Consider the following 19198-nt stretch of genomic DNA (forward strand, 5'->3'; position numbering starts at 1 on the left):
CGAATGAGAAAGCAGTAATTGTTTACTTTGTGGTTCTGAGGGGACGCAAAGAGGTCTATGTGGGGATAACCCCATTGCTGGAAAAGAGTGGTTGCTACCAAGGGATTGAGGGACCACTCGTGTGGGTGGAAGACACGGCTCAGTTTGTCTGCCAAAACATTGTTCACTCCCGCAAGTAGGTGGCTCAGAGGTACATGGAGCGGGAGAGGGCTTCTGCTCAAATCTGCGCAGCTTCCTGACACAAAAGAAAGGAACCTGTGCCCCCCTGCTTGTTTATGTACCACATGGCCACCTGGTTGTCCATCTGAATCAAGATTACGTGGTTCGATAGGCAATCTTGAAAAGTCCTGAGAGCATGTCGTATTGCTCGAAGTTCCAGGAAGTTGATCTGGTGTTTGGCTTCCTCTGGAGACCAGAATCCTTGGGTTTGAAAATTGTTTACATGGGCTCCCCAACCGACGTTGGAAGCGTCGGTTGTGAGAATTATTTGAGGATCTGGTAGGTGAAAAGGCAAGCCCTGTAGGAGGTTGGATTGAGTTTTCCACCAGACAAGAGACAGACGGAGTGCATTGGTGATGCGAACAATGGAGGACAGAGGCTGAACAGCTTGGATCCATTGTGATCTCAGAGTCCATTGCATGACTCTCATGGCCAGGCGGGCCATGGGAGTCACATAAACTGAGGAGGCCATGTGTCCCAGCAGAATGAGGAATTGTCGAGCTGTTGCTGTGCGTTGAGACTACAACTGGCAAGCTAGGGACACAAGGATTTGGACTCGTTGATGAGGAAGGAAGGCTTTTGCCTGTAAGGTGTCCAAGTCTGCCCCAAGGAAGGATAAGGTCTGTGATGGGTTTAAGTAGGATTTCTCGTAATTGACAAGAAACCCTAGAGAAAGTAGAGTTTCAATTGTCAGGGTCAGGGAGGACCGAGCGATTTGCTGGGTTGGGGCCCTGATTAACCAATCATCCAGATAGGGCTAGACGTGGACACCTTCCTTCCTGAGAAATGCTGCAACTACCACGAGGCATTTGGTGAAAACTTGTGGTGCGGATGCGAGGCCGAAAGGGAGCGCTCGGTATTGATAGTGATTTCGGCCTACTAAAAAACGGAGGTATTTGCGATGAGGTTGAGTTATCGCAATGTGAGTATAGGCGTCTTTTAGGTCTAGAGAGCGGAGCCAGTCCCCTCTTTGCAGCAGAGGGAAAAGCGAGCCCAGGGTTACCATCTTGAACTTCTCTCTATGAAGGTACTTGTTGAGGGCCCGTAGGTCCAGGATTGGTCGAAGTCCTCCTGACTTTTTTGGTATCAGAAAGTACCTGGAGTAGAACCCTAGTCCTTGTTGAGAGGGAGGAATGGGTTCTATAGCGTTTGACTGGAGGAGAAGGGAAACTTCCTGCTCGAGAAGAACAGAGCGTGAGTCCCCACGCCTGCATGGGTGAGGAGTCCGAAGGGAGAGTCAGGAAGTTGAGGTGGTAACCGTGTGCAATTATCGCTATCACCCATTGATCTGTGGTGATATGATGCCATTTTTCTAGAAAGTGGCTTAACCGACCTCCTACTGGTATGGTTGGAAGAGGGATTTGGCAATTGCTCTCTAACTGAAAGTCAAAAACCCGATGCAGGGCCAGGTTGTGGAGCTGCTGCGGGCTTTTGTTTTCGAGACTGGCGAGGCAGAGATTTATGGTAAGGCCTCGCAGACCTAGACTTGGTTTGTGGGGGATAATACTTCCGTGGACGGAAGAAGGACTTTTTTGGGTCCTTCTTGAATGGCTGTTTAGAAGGTAAGTCAGAAGGAATGGATGAGAGCTGTTTAAGTGTCTCATGATGATCCTTCAATTCAGCAACGATTTGCTGAATTTACTCACCAAACAAATTATCCCCTAGACAGGGCAGGTCAGAGAGCCTGTCCTGAACCTCCGGACGAAGGTCAGATGACTTAAGCCAAGCCCAGCGTCTTGCGGAGATGGCCGTAGCAGAAAGTCTGGTGGAAGCATCAAAGATGTCGTAAGCTGTTCTTATCTCATGCTTCCCAGCTTCAAACCCTTTATTTAGTAGGGATTGAAGTTGTGGTTGGAACTGCTCTGGTAAGGTATCTGAATACTCCTGTATCTGTTTAAGAATGACCCTATTGTTTTGGGTCATATATAGCTGATAAGACGCTATTCTGGAAATTAGCATGGCTCCTTGGTATACTTTCCTACCTATACTATCTAGGAATTTATATTCCTTAGTAGGAGGTATGGAAGAATGTGGCTTTATTATTTTAGCTTTCTTTTGAGCTGATTTTAACACAACAGAGTGGTGGTCTAGCTGAGGTTTCTGAAAGCCAGGTACTGACTGTACAAGATAAGTAGAGTCAGCTTTTTTGTTTACTGGAGCAACAGATCCAGGAGATTCCCAATTCTTTTTTAGAAGGTCCAGAAAAACCTGATGAATTGGAATAGAAGTGATGACTTTAGGGGCATCCAAGAATTGGAGCAACTCCATCATCTGGTGCCTGTCATCTTGCTCCGACTGAAGTTGAAAAGGGACCAACTCCGACATTTCCTTCACGAAATTTATGAAAGAGAGGTCCTCAGGAGGAGAACGCTTTCTACTTCCCGCAGGAGAGGGTGGTGAAGGTAAATCATCGGTGTCTGTGGAGGTATCATCACCCCAGGTGTCATAAGGATCAGGTTGCTGACCTGTAGTACCATGAGGGGGTTGGATACCTGAAGGCCCCGGTTGAGGCTCCGAGAAACTCGAAGGAATTGCCGGAGGTATCGAGAATGTCCTCGATGGCATCGGTGCCGGCATTGGTGCCGGTGCCGGCATCGAAGGAATCGGTGTCGGCATCGAAGGTATGGGTGCCGTCATCGAAATTCTCGATGGAGCTGATGTGCGTATCGCCCCCGTGGAATATATCAGTGGCGAGGGACGACATGGTACCGATGGTACTACCCCAGAAGGGGGAATTCGGTACGGTGTTTCTCCACCCGATGAGATAGCTGTCGGAGACCCGGGTATCACCGGAGGAAGGGCAGTCATAAGCGCTTCCATCCGGGCAAGCAGCGGTGCCAGTGCTGCTGGAATCGGGTCGGTGACCGGTTCCACTCTTGGTGCCGGAGGAATCTGGAACCGTTGCATCGCCTTGTTGATGGCCTCCTGGACCAGCCGGTCCAGTTCTACCCGGAGACCTGAGGTAACAATACCCGGCTCCACGGGAGAGGGAGGCTGAGGCTGAGCCGGAGGGACCACCGTCACCGGTGGAGTCGCGGCTCCCAAACCCCGAAGGGGTGAGGGTTGCCTCGGTGTCTGCGAGACAGGAGTGGACGGTGCCACTTCTGGTCGAGACTTCTTCGGAGGAGGCTCGGACAGTACTGAGGTGGATGACTTCGATTCCTCGACGGTCCGAGACTTGTGACGTTGATGGCGATGTTTTTCTCTCCGATCCCCGCGATCTTCGGGGGAAGGGACGGGAGTTGATGGCCGCGGAGACATCGATAGCAGGCAGTCACCGGGAGGCTGTTGAAGATGGTGAGACTTCTACGGTGCCGGTTCCGATGACGTCGATGCAATCGATGGCGTCGGAGTGTGAGCATGGAAAAGGAGTCCCATTTTCTCCATTCTGGCTTTGCGACCTTTTGGTGTCATTAGGGCACATTTGGTGCAAGTCAGGACATCATGCTCACTCCCTAAACACAAAACACAGACTCTATGTGGGTCTGTGATGGACATAGTACGTGTACAGTCCGGGCACCGACGGAACCCCGACGCCATGGCCATAGGCCAAAAATTTAGCCGCGGGACGGTCGACTGCCAATAGGCCTCGAGGGCCGAACTCGACGGTAGTCGACAAAAACAACGGCAAAAACTTACCGAAGTACCGCGGAGCAAAATTTGAAGAGGGGAGACCCCTGAGGGGCAAATTTTTCTTCAAGAAATTAGTTGAAGAAATTCCTGTCAGGAATGTGGTAAGAGCTCCTTAACCGCGTGGCTTACTGCTGCGCGGAAAAAAGAAGACTGAAGAGAGACCCTGCTGGCTGCAGGGTTGGTGCCGTGCTGGGCATGCCCAGTAGGGGCCAGTCAAAGTTCCTAAACTTTGACAGAAGTGGTTGGGCTCCACCCTCGATGTCACCCATTTGTGAGGACAACCATCCTGCTTGTCCTGTGAGAATGTCTATGATGGAGGTAGAATTGAAGCCAGCAATGCCAATTTCATTTAGGCGGTTTAGGAGAATCTTGTGGCTGATGGTGTCAAAGGCAGAGGAGATGTCTAGCATGGCAAGAATGTAGGCGTGACCATTATCCATGCCTTTAAGAAGGGTGTCAGCGAGGGCGATAAGGAGGGTTTCGGTACTGTGAAATTTGTGGAAGCCAAATTGAGAGGGGTATAAAATACTGTATTTTTCAAGGTGGTCAGAGAGTTGGATGTTTATTATTTTTTCCATAAATTTGGCTAGGAAAGGGAGGATTGAAATAGGTTGATAGTTGGTAGGTTCAGCGGGGTTTAGATAAGGTTTCTTAAGGATAGGTTTGATGATGGCTTGTTTTAAAGAGGAGGGGACGTGTCCAGCAGTGATGGATCAATTGATAATATTGGCTACAGGTTTGGATATAAGGTTGTGGATTGTCAGGAGGTATTTAGGGAGAATGATGTTGGTGGGATGTGCTGCGGGTTTAATTTTCTTTAGGAGGGTTTCTATTTCAGAGGAGGAAGTGGACTCGAAGGAGTTTAAGGTAGCATGATGGATTTTAGAGGGGATGTAAGAGGGGGGGTGGAGGGAGGGAAGCTGGAAATAAGCTTAGATATTTTGTCGTGGAGAAAGAGGGCAAGGTCATCACACATGGTTTTGGTGTCATTATCAGGGATGGGAGGGGTAGCAGTTTTGGTGAGGTCGGAAACATAGGAGAAGAGGGTTTTGGCTTTGTATTGAAAGTTGTGGATTCTGACAGAGTAGAAGTCACGCTTGGTGTTAAGGATAGAGGTTCTGTAGAGGGCAAGGGCAGTTTTGTAAGAGACTAGTAGGGTGGGTGAGGGATTAGTGCACCATTTCTTTTTGGTGTTCCTTAAGTCACGTTTACGTTTTTTTTAGTTCGGCGGTGTACCAAGGTTTTCTGGAGTTGCGGAAGGGGTTTAGTTCTTTGGTTGTTAGGGGGCAGATTTTGTTGGCAATGTCGTTTGTGATATTGTTCCAGTTGGAGAGGGCAGATTCAGGGTTGGATAGATCGAGATCGTTAAGGGTGTCAGAGAGGGATAGAATTAGGTCGTCTTTGGAGCATTGTTTTCTGAATTGGATGGTAGTAGTGGGTGAGTGATGGGAGATAGGTGTTTTAAATAGGAGAGGTTACTTTTGATGAGGAAGTGGTCAGACCAGGGGACAGGGGTGCAGATAGGCGTCTCAGAAGAGAGGATGTGAGAGTTGATGAAGATTAGGTCTAAGGAGTGGCCTGCTTTGTGTGTGGGGCTGGTTATAATTTGTTCAGTGCCAGGAAAAATAGTGGAAAGTTTTCTAAACATCAAAATCACAAAACATATAGAAAGACATGGTTTAATGGAACAAAGTCAGCATGGCTTTACCCAGGACAAGTCTTGCCTCTCAAATCTGCTTCACTTTTTTGAAGGAGTTAATAAACATGTGGATAAAGGTGAACCGGTAGATATAGTATACTTAGATTTTCAGAAGGCGTTTGACAAAGTTCCTCATGAGAGGCTTCTAGGAAAAGTAAAAAGTCATGGGATAGGTGGCGATGTCCTTTCATGGATTGCAAACTGGCTAAAAGACAGGAAACAGAGAGTAGGATTAAATGGACAATTTTCTCAGTGGAAGGGAGTGGACAGTGGAGTGCCTCAGGGATCTGTATTGGGACCCTTACTTTTCAATATATTTATAAATGATCTGGAAAGAAATACGACGAGTGAGATAATCAAATTTGCAGATGACACAAAATTGTTCAGAGTAGTTAAATCACAAGCAGATTGTGATAAATTGCAGGAAGACCTTGTGAGACTGGAAAATTGGGCATCCAAATGGCAGATGAAATTTAATGTGGATAAGTGCAAGGTGATGCATATAGGGAAAAATAACCCATGCTATAATTACACAATGTTGGGTTCCATATTAGGTGCTACAACCCAAGAAAGAGATCTAGGTGTCATAGTGGATAACACATTGAAATCGTTGGTTCAGTATGCTGCGGCAGTCAAAAAAGCAAACAGAATGTTGGGAATTATTAGAAAGGGAATGGTGAATAAAACGGAAAATGTCATAATGCCTCTGCATCGCTCCATGGTGAGACCGCACCTTGAATACTGTGTACAATTCTGGTCGCCACATCTCAAAAAAGATAGAATTGCGATGGAGAAGGTACAGAGAAGGGCTACCAAAATGATAAGAGGAATGGAACAACTCCCCTATGAGGAAAGACTAAAGAGGTTAGGACTTTTCAGCTTGGAGAAGAGACGACTGAGGGGAGGATATGATAGAGGTGTTTAAAATCATGAGAGATCTAGAACGGGTAGATGTGAATCGGTTATTTACTCTTTCGGATAGTAGAAAGACTAGGGGGCACTCCATGAAGTTAGCATGTGGCACATTTAAAACTAATCGGAGAAAGTTCTTTTTTACTCAACGCACAATTAAACTCTGGAATTTGTTGCCAGAGGATGTGGTTAGTGCAGTTAGTATAGCTGTGTTTAACAAAGGATTGGATAAGTTCTTGGAGGAGAAGTCCATTACCTGCTATTAAGTTCACTTAGAGAATAGCCACTGCCATTAGAAATGGTAACATGGAATAGACTTAGTTTTTGGGTACTTGCCAGGTTCTTTTGGCCTGGATTGGCCACTGTTGGAAACAGGATGCTGGGCTTGATGGACCCTTGGTCTGACCCAGTATGGCATTTTCTTATGTTCTTATGTTTGAAGCCCATGGCGTTCACTGAGGCTAGGAAGGCTTTTCAGGAAGGGGATGGGGGAATGGCGTCTACGTGGAGGTTGAAATCTCCAAGAAGGACGGAAGGTATGTCCATATTGAGATTGTCAGCAATAAATTCGATAAGGGGAGAGGCATTGTTTTCAAGGAGGCCTGGGGGAAGTAGACAAGGCATATTTGGATTTGTTTGAATTTGAAAAAAACAATTTCAAATTTGGGGGAGGAATGCACAGTTTGGGAAGTTAGTCTGAATTCTTTTTTGGCAGCTAATAGGATACCTCCTCTTCTTTTTTTGAGCCTTGGCAAGGAGTAAATGTCATGTAATTGGGCAGGGAGTTGGTTTAGAGGGACTAGATCGGAAGGTTTAAGCCAGATTTCAGTTATTGCGCAGATGTCTGGGTTGTCATCAAGAAGGATGTCGTTCAGTATGGGTGTTTTCTTAGTTAGGGATTGGGCATTGAAGAGGATAAAAGAGAGGGTTGTGAGGCCAAGAAACTGAGTCAGGGGGGATAACATGATGGGGATTAGGGATCTTGAATGAGAGGAAGGATTGTATGGGAGAGGATTTTTAAAGTTGTGTGGGGAGTGTTTGAGAATGGGGATAGGGTGGGTTGACATGATTGGAGATAAGGGTATAAAGTGTGTAGAGGGCGGAGGTATAGGGGAGAGTTGAAAGAGGGTTGGGTGGTATGGTAGCAGTAGGGAAGTAAGAGAGAAGGGAGGGTTCTGGGAGATGCAGACTCGGAGGTAGTGGAGTTGGAGGGAGGGGGGTGAGGAATAAATGGGGTAGAGAGTGTAGTAAGGAGGAGCAGCTTCCATGGCAGCGCATAGGGGTGCGCTATGGGGCAGGCCCCTTTGTTGCGCTCCTTCGGCGCAAGATGCCCGGCGCGTGGTGCCAAAGGCTCACCGGAGCTGGATTTAAAGGCTGCCCCCCATCGATTCGTCGGTGCAAGCAGGGAGGTGGAGTTCTGGTCTGCAGGCCGGATGGCGTCGGAGGGGTTCATTCACGGGTCTGGGGGGGTCGGCAGCATCACTCCTCGTGGCGGTGTAGGCAGTCGGCGGTCAGTCCGGGGCCTCGCAGGGGAGCCAGTCAGTTGTGCAGGCACTCGGAGGTTGGTCCAGGGCCTCGTAGGGAAGCCGGTCGGCAGTGCAGGTGGTCAGTGGTCGAGACAAAGTCCCTCATGAGAGGCTTCTAAGGAAACTAAAAACTCGTGGGATAGGAGGCAATGTTCTTTCGTGGATTACAAACTGGTTAAAAAAACAGGAAACAGAGAGTAGTATTAAATGGTCAATTTTCTCAGTGGAAAAGGGTAAACAGTGGAGTGCCTCAGGGATCTGTACTTGGACTGGTGCTTTTCAATATATTTATAAATGATCTGGAATGGAATAGGACGAGTGAGGTAATCTAATCTGCTGATGATATAAAATTTATTCAGAGTAGTTAAATCACAAGCGATTTGTGGTAAATTGCGAGACTGGAAGACTGGGCATCCAAATGGCAGATGAAATTTAATGTGGACAAGTGCAAGGTGATGCATATAGGGAAAAATAATCCATGCTGTAGTTACATGATGTTAGCTTCCATATTAGGAGCTACCACCCAGGAAAAAGATCTAGGCGACATAGTAGATAATAGATTGAAATCGTCGGCTCAGTGTGCTGTGGCAGTCAAAAAATCAAACAGAATGTTAGGAATTATTAGGAAGGGAATGGTGAATAAAACAGAAAATGTCATAATGCCTCTGTATCGCTCCATGGTGAAAGCCGCACCTTGAATACTGTGTACAGTTCTGGACACTGCATCTCAAAAAAGATATAGTTGCAATGGAGGAGGTACAGAGAAGGGTGACCAAAATGATAAAGGAGATGAAACAGCTCTCCTATGAGGAAAGGCTAAAGAGGTTAGGGCTGTTCAGCTTGGAGAAGAGACTGCTGAGGGAGGATGTGATAGAGGTCTTTAAAATCATGAGAGGACTAGAACGGGTAAATGTGAACTGGTTATTTACTTGTTAAGATAATGGAAAGGCTAGAGGGCACTCCATGAAGTTAGCAAGAAGCACATTTAGCACAAATCAAAACTTTTTTTTTCACTTAAGGTTCATTTAAGTTCTGGAATTCATTGCCAGAGGATGCGTTTAGGGCAGTGAGTGTAGCTGGGTTTAGAAAGATTTGGATAAGATCCTGGAGGAGAAGTCCATAAACTCCTCAGGGGCGGTGCAAGGGTGTTAGGTGCCCTAGGCAAACCTTCTGCCTTGCACCCGCCCTCCCTCCTTCCTCCCCCCAGTCCTGGCCCTGACCTCATTCACTATGATGCCGCTCGTGGCCTGCCGAGTGTTTGCTTTTCTCATCCGTGAGCAGGATGGGCACTGCTCGCAGTCAACTGATTCTGTGCTTCTTTGGGCCGCAAGCAGGATGGGCGCCACTTGCAGCCCGCCAAGTCTATGCTCCTCTTGGCCGCGAGTGGGATAGGCTCTGTTCGCGGCCCCACATGGCTGCTCTTCTCCACCCCCTAATAGTTGGCGCCCTAGGCGACCACCTAGTTCGCCTAATGGGATGAATTGGCCCTGCATATACTGCCATTACTCAAGTTGACTTACTGGTAAATTTTAAAAGAAACGCGCATATTGTAATGCGAGCAAACATATGGAACTGGAAAGAAGCAGCGATGTAAGTGCTGCGTTCGTTAGACCCGCCCCCCCATGACGTCACTAACATCGGACAGTTAAGACAGCCTCAACACCAGGTGTCGCGCGCCAAAGGCGCGCGACAAAAGTGCTCTCCCCTTTATGCACCCCTTCGTGCAAACCTTTGTGTATATGTAAAAATTTATTTTTATGTTTCCTTTGTTAACTAAGCTGTTTCATTGTATTCGACTAAGGAATTTTTTCCTGCTTTTTCTGTTTCACTGTAAACCGGCATGATTTGCATTTAATGCAAGAATGTCGGTATATAAAAGTTAAAAATAAATAAAAAAATAAATAAATAAATAAATATGCCTCATTTTTATAAAGTACAGGTGTGGAGAGAGAGAGACAGGTTCCACTGTAAAGGGGCACTTTGATTCGAGGTGGGTTTTTGGGAAGTGAGTTCGGGTTAAGGTGGGTGGTGTTATAGATACATTCAGAGGTATTCATTGTAAAATTGACATCACTAAAGAATTTTAGTCCTTATAAGCAATGAAAATTCTAACAAGAGGAGTTGATTTGTATACTGCAGTCTCTGCTGGCTGCATTGTACAAATCAACTCCTTTTCTTCACTTAAAAGGACTAAAATTCTTTAGTGATGTCAATTTTACAATGAATACCTCTGAATGTAAATTTGGCTGTTTTTGTGGAGCAAAGATTTTAAAATCTACCACTTAGGGAATAGCCACTGCAATTACTGGTGTTGGTAGCATGGGATCTTTTTAATGTTTGGATACTTGCCAGGTGCTTGTAACCTAGATTGGCCATTGTTGGAAACCCAGCATGGCAACTTTTATGCTATTAGTCTAGTGGACCTGGGGGAATAGCCATTGCTTATTATCAGCAATATTAGCATGGGATTGATTTATTTAATTATCCGGGACTGGCCACTGTTGGGAACAGGTTGCTGGTCCCAAAGAACCCTCAGTTTGACCCAGTTTGGCAACTTCTTATGTTCTTAGTCACACTTGATATTTGCTCAGGCTGTTATGGTGCTCAGTGCAGGATAGAAGGTTAGCGGGTCTGGATACTGGCACTTCCGCAAATAAGGGTGATTAGGCAAGTCAGTGGCAATCAGTTAGTCAGCCTTGGTTTTAAGAGAACCGGGGAATAGCTTGAAGGCTAATCAAGGATGCATGCTATCCAAATGCAGCTGCATGCACCTATACAGCTTTCCACCTTCCCCTGAATTCATAGGTAGTCTTATTTCATATAGGATCTTATATGCATACTTCTGGCTTTGGCATGCGGACATATTAAGCACGTATATTGGCTTTATTGCTATTATATATATGCATTCTCTCCCTGATTTATTATCCGATGATACAGGCAGCAGTGAGTCATTATATTTTCATACCTGTACTTAGGCTATCATGGTCACTTTCAATGGCAGGCGGTTGTTGAATGCATCTCTTCCACCTGCAAAAAGGCTGCGCAGGCAAGTTCTATCAGGCATATACCTGGACAGCAGATGACAATGAACCTAATTTTCATACACTGACATGGCAGACAACAGTGAGAAGATTTGTTGAAACGTTTACTATACCATTTGAGTTCAGTACAAGGGGCCTAGGACATTTTAGCACAGCAAGTACTCGAACAAGCAGTGTTTTTGGCAGGATGGCCTCTCGAGCACTGCCAGAGGCATTGAACCTTCATGCTGTATTCTTATTTTAGCTCCTTGATTACTTATATTAGCCACAGGTGGGATAGTCAGCACATTATACAGGAGCTGACATTTAGCATTCTGTTATGCTGTCCATTTTGCTGGAGCTTGGATACCTTTGTCTAGGATGCTCATGCCATAAAGGACTGGTCAGTCGGGCGTGGAGTAGGACAATAGCATACCCCTCAACTCAGGGGTATTGCTGGTTTCTGGGACTGATTTTCCATGCAGCTCTGTGGGGTGGAACACTGAAACCTAGTTGATAATGTCTTGCAGCAAAATGCTGAAAACATGCCACTCAGCCATGTGAATTGTGAGTGGATCTGCAATACACGCCCCCCTCCCCCCCCAAAAAAAAAAATGTTTGCAGGATACTGTGGTCACTGTTCTCACTGCTGGGGTTGGTATCAATTCAGATTACCAATGTGCGATGCAATTAGTGTTTTCTGTGCTTCAGTTTCTCGTTTCTTTTCTTCTGCTGATTAAGTATGGAAACCTGACACCTGTCATGGTTCCCACACTTAGTAACAACATGTATGTACCTTATCTTTCAGTATGCACCCTTGCGTATGGTCATAAGAACATAAGATATGCCATACTGGGTCAGACCAAGGGCCCATCAAGCTCAGCAACCTGTTTCCAACAGTGGCCAATCCAATTCACAAGTACATAGCAAGTACCCAGACATTAAATAGATCTCAAGCTATTATTGCTTATTAATTAATAGCAGTTTATGGATTTTTCCTCTAGGAACTTATCCAAACCTTTTTTAAACTCACACTAACTGCCATAACCGCATCTTCTGGCAATGAATTCCAGAGCTTAACTATTCACTGAGTGAAAAAGAATTTTCTGCAGATGATACAAAATTGTTGAGTAGTAAAATCACAAGCAGATTGTGATAAATTGCAGGAAGACCTTGTGAGACTGGAAAGTTGGGCATCCAAAGGCAGATGAAATGTAATGTGGATAAGCGCAAGGTGATGCATATAGGGAAAAATAATCCATGCTATAATTACACAATGTTAGGTTCCATGTTAGGAGCTACTACCCAAGAAAGAGAACTAGGCATCATAGGGGATAGAACATTGAAACCGTCGGTTCAGTGTGCTGCGGCAGTCAAAAAAGCAAACAGAATGTTGGGAATTATTAGAAAGAGAATGGTGAATAAAATGGAAAATGTCAAAATGCCTCTGTATCGCTCCATGATGAGACCGCACCTTCAATACTGTGTGCAGTTCTGGTCGCCGTATCTCAAAAAAGATATAATTGTGAAGGAGAAGGTACAGAGAAGGGCGACCAAAATGATAAGGGGAATGGAACAGCTCACCTATGAGGAAAGACTAAAGAGGTTAGGACTTTTCAGCTTGGAGAAGATACGGCTGAGGGGGGATATGATAGAGGTGTTTAAAATCATGAGAGGAATAGAACGGGTAAAAGTGAATCGGTTATTTACTCTTTCAGATAATAGAAAGACCAGGGAGCACTCCATGAAGTTAGCATGTGGCACATTTAAAACTAATTGGAGAAAGTTCTTTTTCTCTAAACGCACAATTAAACTCTGGAATTTGTTGCCAGAGGATGTGGTTAGTGCAGTTAGTGTAGCTATGTTTAAAAAAGGATTGGATAAGTTCTTGGAGGAGAAGTCCATTACCTGCTATTAATTAAATTGACTTAGAAAATAACCACTTCTATTACTAGCAACAGTAACATGGAATAGACTTAGCTTTTAGGTACTTGCCAGGTTCTTATGGCCTGGATTGGCCACTGTTGGAAACAGGATGCTGGGCTTGATGGACCTTTGGTCTGACCCAGTATGGCATGTTCTTATGTTCCGATTTGTTTTAAATGAGCTACTTTCTACCATCATGCAGGGCTGGTGCAAGGGGATTGGACACCCTAGGCACCTTCAACCTTGCGCCACCCCCACCGGTCGCAGCCCCGACTCCTCCCAAAAAGAAAACTCACAAATCACCAAGTGGTCCAGCGGGGGGCCCAAGATCCATCTGCCGCCCCCGGGTCGTCGGCTGCCACTAATCGAAATGGCGCTGGTGGCCTTCGGCGCCTACCATGTGACAGGGGCTACCGATGCCATTGCTTGGCCCCTGTCACATGGTAGGGGCTAAAGGCCACTGGCGCCATTTTGGTTAGTGGCAGCCGAGGCCCCAGGAGCAGCAGATCGTTCCCAGGCCGTTCGCTGGACCACCAAAGGGGCATCGGGAGGGTGGCAGTGGGAGAGGCAGGGGGAGGTGGGGGCTGGCAGAATTTTGAAAGGGCACTTTTTGCCCTTTCAAAATTCTGCCGTCTGCCGCGGCGCCCCCTAAGTCTTGGCGCCCTAGGCACAGGCCTAGCTCGCCTAGTGGTTCCTTTGGCCCTGCCTTCATGGAGTGCCCCCTAGTCCTACTACTAACTGAGAGAGTAAATAACTGATTTACATTAACCTGTTCAAGTCCTTTCATGATTTTGTAGACCTCTATCATATCCCCCCTCAATTGTTTCTTCTCCAAACTGAACAGCCCTAACCTCTTTAGCCTTTCCTCATAGGAGAGCCGTTCCTTGCCCCTTATCATTTTGGTCACCCTTCTCTGCACTTTCTCCAGTGCAACTGTGTCTTTTTTGAGATGTGCGACCAGAATGCACACAGTATTCAAGGTGCGGTCTCACCATAGAGCAATAGAAAGGTATTATGATATCCACCATTTTATTTGCCATTCCCTTCCTAATAATTCCTAAAATTCTGTTTGCTTTTTTTTTTACCACCACAAATCACTGAGCTGATGATTTCAATGCATTATCCACTATGACACTTAGATCTCTTTCCTGGGTGGTAACTCCTAAGATAGAACCTAACATTGTGTAACTACAGCAAGGGTTATTTTTCCCTAAATGCATCCATTTGCACTTGTCCACATTAAATTTCATCTGCCAACTGGATGCCCAATCTTCCAGTCTCACAAGGTTCTCCTGCAATTTATCATAATCTGCTTGATATTTAACTACTCTGCATAATTTTGTGTCATCCACAAATTTGATCATCTCACTTGTTGTACCCCTATCCAGATCATTTATAAATATATTAAAAAGCACTGGTCTAATTACAGATCCCTGAGGCACTCCTCTGTTTACCTTTTTCCATTGTGAAAACAGACCATTTAATCCTACCCTCTGTTTTCTGTCTTTTTTTTTGTGTGTGTGTAAATATGTTTATTGTATATAATTATGAACAGAACATACGATTGCACAATAACCCAATCAACTCTACAGAAACATAACAGTTCTATCTAAAATTCCCTTCCCCTCCCTCATCCCCCTTTATGTTAGAGACTTATTTTCTGTCTTTTAACTAGTTTGCAATCCACAAAAGGACATCGTCTCCTATCCCATGAGATTTAGTTTTCTTAGAAGCCTCTCATGAGGGACTTTGTCGAATGCTTTCTGAATATCCAAATATACCACATCTATCGGTTCACATTTGTTCACATGTTTATTCACCCTTTCAAAACAATGTAGGAGATTTGTGAGGCAAGACTTCCCTTGGTTAAATCCATGCTGGCTGTGTCCCATTAAACCATGTCTATGTAAATGTTTTGTGATTTTATTCTTTACTAGCTGAATCCTGCCACGCGTTGCTGTGGCTGAGCCTGGTTAAGTTGAAAAAACAGAACAGAGTAGTAAAGGTTACAGTTAGTCTGTTTTGTTTTGTTTTTTTTACCCCAAATGAACAGCACCAGCAAAGAATAGTTTAAATATGCAAGCACACCTTCCTGGCCCCTCCCCCCCCAACCCGGCGAAATAGAGCAACCCACGCTACAGCCCCCCTCTCGGGAGATGTGGAGAATGAGTGCCCCCCCCCCAGTGAAAAATGCGCGGCGGAAAATAAGAACGGTCCCCCACCGTGCTCCTCCCCGGCTACCTGTGTAAACTGCCAGCCGGTGGCGAGGGTGTGTGCTAGGGTTTGTTCCGCCGGCTGCCATGTCGCAAAACTTCACCGGTGAAAGTGGTGCATCAGGATTCCTGACCTAGTAAGGGCAAATGTCCGTTGAGGATATGGCGCCGACGGGCTCTTGCCCTTACTATGTCACATGGTGTACCGACGTCGTTGTTGTCTCCGTATAGCATAGTAAGGGCAAGGTCCGCCAGCGCCATTTTTGTTGCTGGCATCCGACGGCCCTACTGAATGCGATGTGTCCCGGACTGTTCCTGTGGTGCCGGCGGAGAAGCACGGACTTGTTTCAGGTGTAGTGTGTGATCGGAGTGCAGTGCGTGGGTGGGTGGAAGAGGGTACTTTAATTTAAATTCGGAGGGTGTGTGAAATGCATGGCTTCCCAATGTAGCAGCCAGGAATTCGTGTTTTGGTGTGTTTTGGGAGGGTGGGTGAAGTAAGTGACATTGGCAGGCGTGTGGGTGGGGGTGTGTGGTGTGATGAGTGTGGATTTCTGTGTGTTATGAGGAAGTGTGAATGAAAGACAATAGCCCTGTGTGGGGGTGGGGTGTGGTGTGTGAGTGTGTGTGAAAGGGGTAAGAGGTTGCGCTTGCTCTGACGGCCACCAGATGTCGCTGTTTTGTGTAAGCAATTTTTAAACTTGTATTACCTGTCACAGGTGTGACCTATATGTAATGTAAGTGTATAAGATCCTTCCCGTATGGGAAGTGAATGTTGTGTGCAAATTTGAACGCATTCAGTCAAGCGGTTGGCGAGATTAGCGACGACGTACAAACTATTTAACATTTTTATTTATATAGATAAAAGCTTCCAAGATTTTTCCCAGCACTGAACTCAGGCCCACCAGTCTATAGTTCCCTGGAACATACTTGGAGCCCTTTTTAAATACCGGTGTTTCATTGGCCACCTTCCAGTCTTCAGGTACAACGAATGATTTTAATAATAGGTTACAAAATAATCGAAATAAGTCTGAAATTTTTTACTTCTTTTAGAACCCTGGTGTGTATACCATCTGCTCCAAGTGATTTACCACTCTTTAGCTTGTCAATCTGGCCTACCACATCTTCCAGGTTCCCTGTGATTTGTTTCAGTTCATCTGAATCATCACGCTAGGAATCCATTTCCGGAATAGGTAATTCTCCAACATTCTCTTCAGTAAATACCAAGGCAAAGAATTTGTTTAGTCTTTCCGCAATGGCCTTAAATTCCATAAGTGCCCCTTTAACCCCTTGATCATCTAATGGTCCAACTGACTCCCTCGCAGGATTTCTGCTATGGATATATTTTTTAAAGTTTTTATTATGAGTTTTTGCTTCTACAGCCAACTTCTTTTCAAATTCTCTTTTATCCTCTCTTATCAATGTCTTATATTCAAGTTGCCAATACTTATGCTTTATCCTATTTTCTTCTGATGGATCCTTTTTCCAATTTTTGAATGAAGATCTTTTGGCTAAAATAGCCTCCTTTACCTCACTTTTTAGCCATGCCGGCAATCATTTGACTTTCCTTCTACCTTTCTTAATGCATGAAATACATCTGGAAGGCACTTCTAACATGGTATTTTTTTTAACAATGTCCACGCCTGTTGCACACACTTAACCTTTGCAGCTGCACCTTTTTTATTTTTTAACTATTTTTTCATTATATCAAAGTTTCCTTTCTGAAAGTTTAATGCTAGAACCATGGATTTACTTACTAACCCCCTTCCAGTCATTAATTCAGACTTAATCATATTATGATCACTATTGCCAAGCAGCCCTACCACCGTTACTGTTAGCAGCCGCGGCCGGGACCGGGTGTCATGGCCGCCGGCCGCGGTCGGCCGCGACTGAGGCAACCCCAGAAGACGTAAGGCCCTTGAGGATAGCTTACCCGGATCGCCGGGGTGGCCTGAGGAGGCCTGCTTGGGCAGGCAGCTTCCTCTCCTGCCTTCTTCAGCTGCCGCCATCGCTGATCCTGCAGCATGGCTCCGCGGCGATTCAGCTCCTCCCCCTCAGCCCTTAGGGCCGCGCGCGCGGCTAAGAAGAATTCTTAAAGGGGCCATGACAGGAAGTGTCATGGCCCCTCCTGAAGCTCCTCCTCCTGCTTCCTGTACTTAAGGCAAGGGCTGTGCAGTCAGTCCTTTCCTTGTTATTAAGGTTCCTGTTTCGAGTGTGTTCCTGGCTCCTGGTGCTTGTTTCTTCGTCCCGGCTTCTTCCCTGCTCCATGGACTGATTCTTGGCTGCTGACTTTGGACTGGTGTTTGTGTTTTCTCCTGGCTGGCTCCTGGTTTGGTTCTGGATTCTTCTTTGGCTTGACCCCGGAACGGAATTGGACCATTCTCCTGCCTCGACCCTGGTACGGCTGCGGACCCTTCTCCTGTCTCGACCCTGATACGGCTTCAGACCCTTCTCCTGCTTCAACCCTGGACTGGATTCGGATCCCGCTGGTATTCTGAACGTTGGACTGGACTTGGATTTTTCTTCTATTTGTCATCCTCAGACTGTCACGACCTGCTGGAGGCGCCAGCCGTCTGGAACCCACGACCTGCAGGAGGCGCCTGCATCCAGACCTCTTACAGTCGTCAGAGGAGTCGCCTAAGTCCCAGCGGCCGGACCCCTACGGGCTTCTCCTTGGGGGGTCGCGTGCTTCCAGGGTGAAGTCTTCTAGCAAGAGTCTTCAGTTCAACAGGCCTCGCCCTTCGACGGTAGCTGTTACCGCGATACAAGGGTCCACATTCATAACAGTTACCTCTCTCATCAAATCTTGCACTCCACTAAAAATGTGATTAAAATTGCTCCCTCTCTTGTTGGTTACCGAACCAGTTGCTCCATAAAACTGTTATTTATTCCATCCAGAAACTTTATCTCTCTAGCGTGTCCTGATGTTTCACTTACCTACTCAATATTGGGGTAACTGAAATGTATCAGAATAATCTTTCAAATAATCCCTAATCATTTTATTCAGACATCTATAGCAATTTTAATACAGGGTGACATACACATATCTCACACATCTACTTTAACAATTTATGCAGATTCTTTAAAATAAACCTTACCCAATACATACTCATGTACAATAAAAATTTTAACAATTATTATTGCACAAGATAAAAAATATTCACACACATACACATACATACAAAAAAGCTCACCCACTCATACATACATTCACCTTTAAAAATACAAATAACCAAACCGAAGCTCAAAAGACCATAACTTGCCAATTGAGTTCACAATTTATAAACACTCCTTATGAGAAAATGATATCACTTCCAACTCTAACATTCTCATGCACACTGGCTAATCTTCAAGGATCAACAATTTAGTTTTCAATTGGAGTCCCAATCTTCATATGGAAAAAATCCCGACCAGGGTCTAAATTTTGCCTCAAGTGTTACGCTCCTGCCCGCAAGAGCGTGGGCAGGCTCTTACCTTGTTACAGACACAGCCAGTCGGGCTGCTTCTTTCTCCCTGAATCAGCTGGGGCCATTCCCACAGCTGTTGCCATGTGGTCTGCTCCTCGGCTGCTGTCTCTGCCTTTCCCCGACGTGTTGCTGCGATCCCGGGACCTTCAGCGAGCATGCCGTCTCTCCCAGTGCCTGTTTCAGTCCGGGTCCTTGCCTGGCTGGGAAGCCGTCCCTGCCAGTGCCTGCAGCCTGCTTCAGCTCTCTGCTCTGCCTGCTGTCTTCACGGCATGGAGCCGTTCCTGCAGTCAGCCCTTCCCCCGCTTCCTCTGCAGCCAGCCTTACCTCTCTCTGCTTCCTCCTGCTTCTGTCCTTGCAGCTGGGAGCTGCTCCAGTGACCTGCTGTCACCCAGCTCCAGTCCAGGGCTGCTCCGCGGCTTCCTTGGGCCCTCCACGTGGCTGAGGACGCCACCAGCTTCCAGCTCTTCTCTCCAGCTTCCTAGGGTGCGGGCGCACGCCTCTCTGCTCCTCTTAAAGGGCCAGCCAGGTGTGGCCCCCTGCTGACCCCTCCCTGGGCGTTGTCCACCTCAGCCCTACTAAAGGGCTC

At 46.2% G+C, this 19198-nt stretch overlaps 1 protein-coding gene across 1 annotated transcript in view; it reads right to left on the minus strand.

Moving 5' to 3' along the window:
• The window catches only part of GABBR2 (gamma-aminobutyric acid type B receptor subunit 2), a 2655237-nt gene that overhangs the window by 1733546 nt on the left and 902493 nt on the right, over positions 1-19198 (minus strand).

This window comes from Rhinatrema bivittatum, chromosome 2, assembly GCF_901001135.1.
Source record: "Rhinatrema bivittatum chromosome 2, aRhiBiv1.1, whole genome shotgun sequence".
NCBI classification, from domain to species: domain Eukaryota; kingdom Metazoa; phylum Chordata; class Amphibia; order Gymnophiona; family Rhinatrematidae; genus Rhinatrema; species Rhinatrema bivittatum.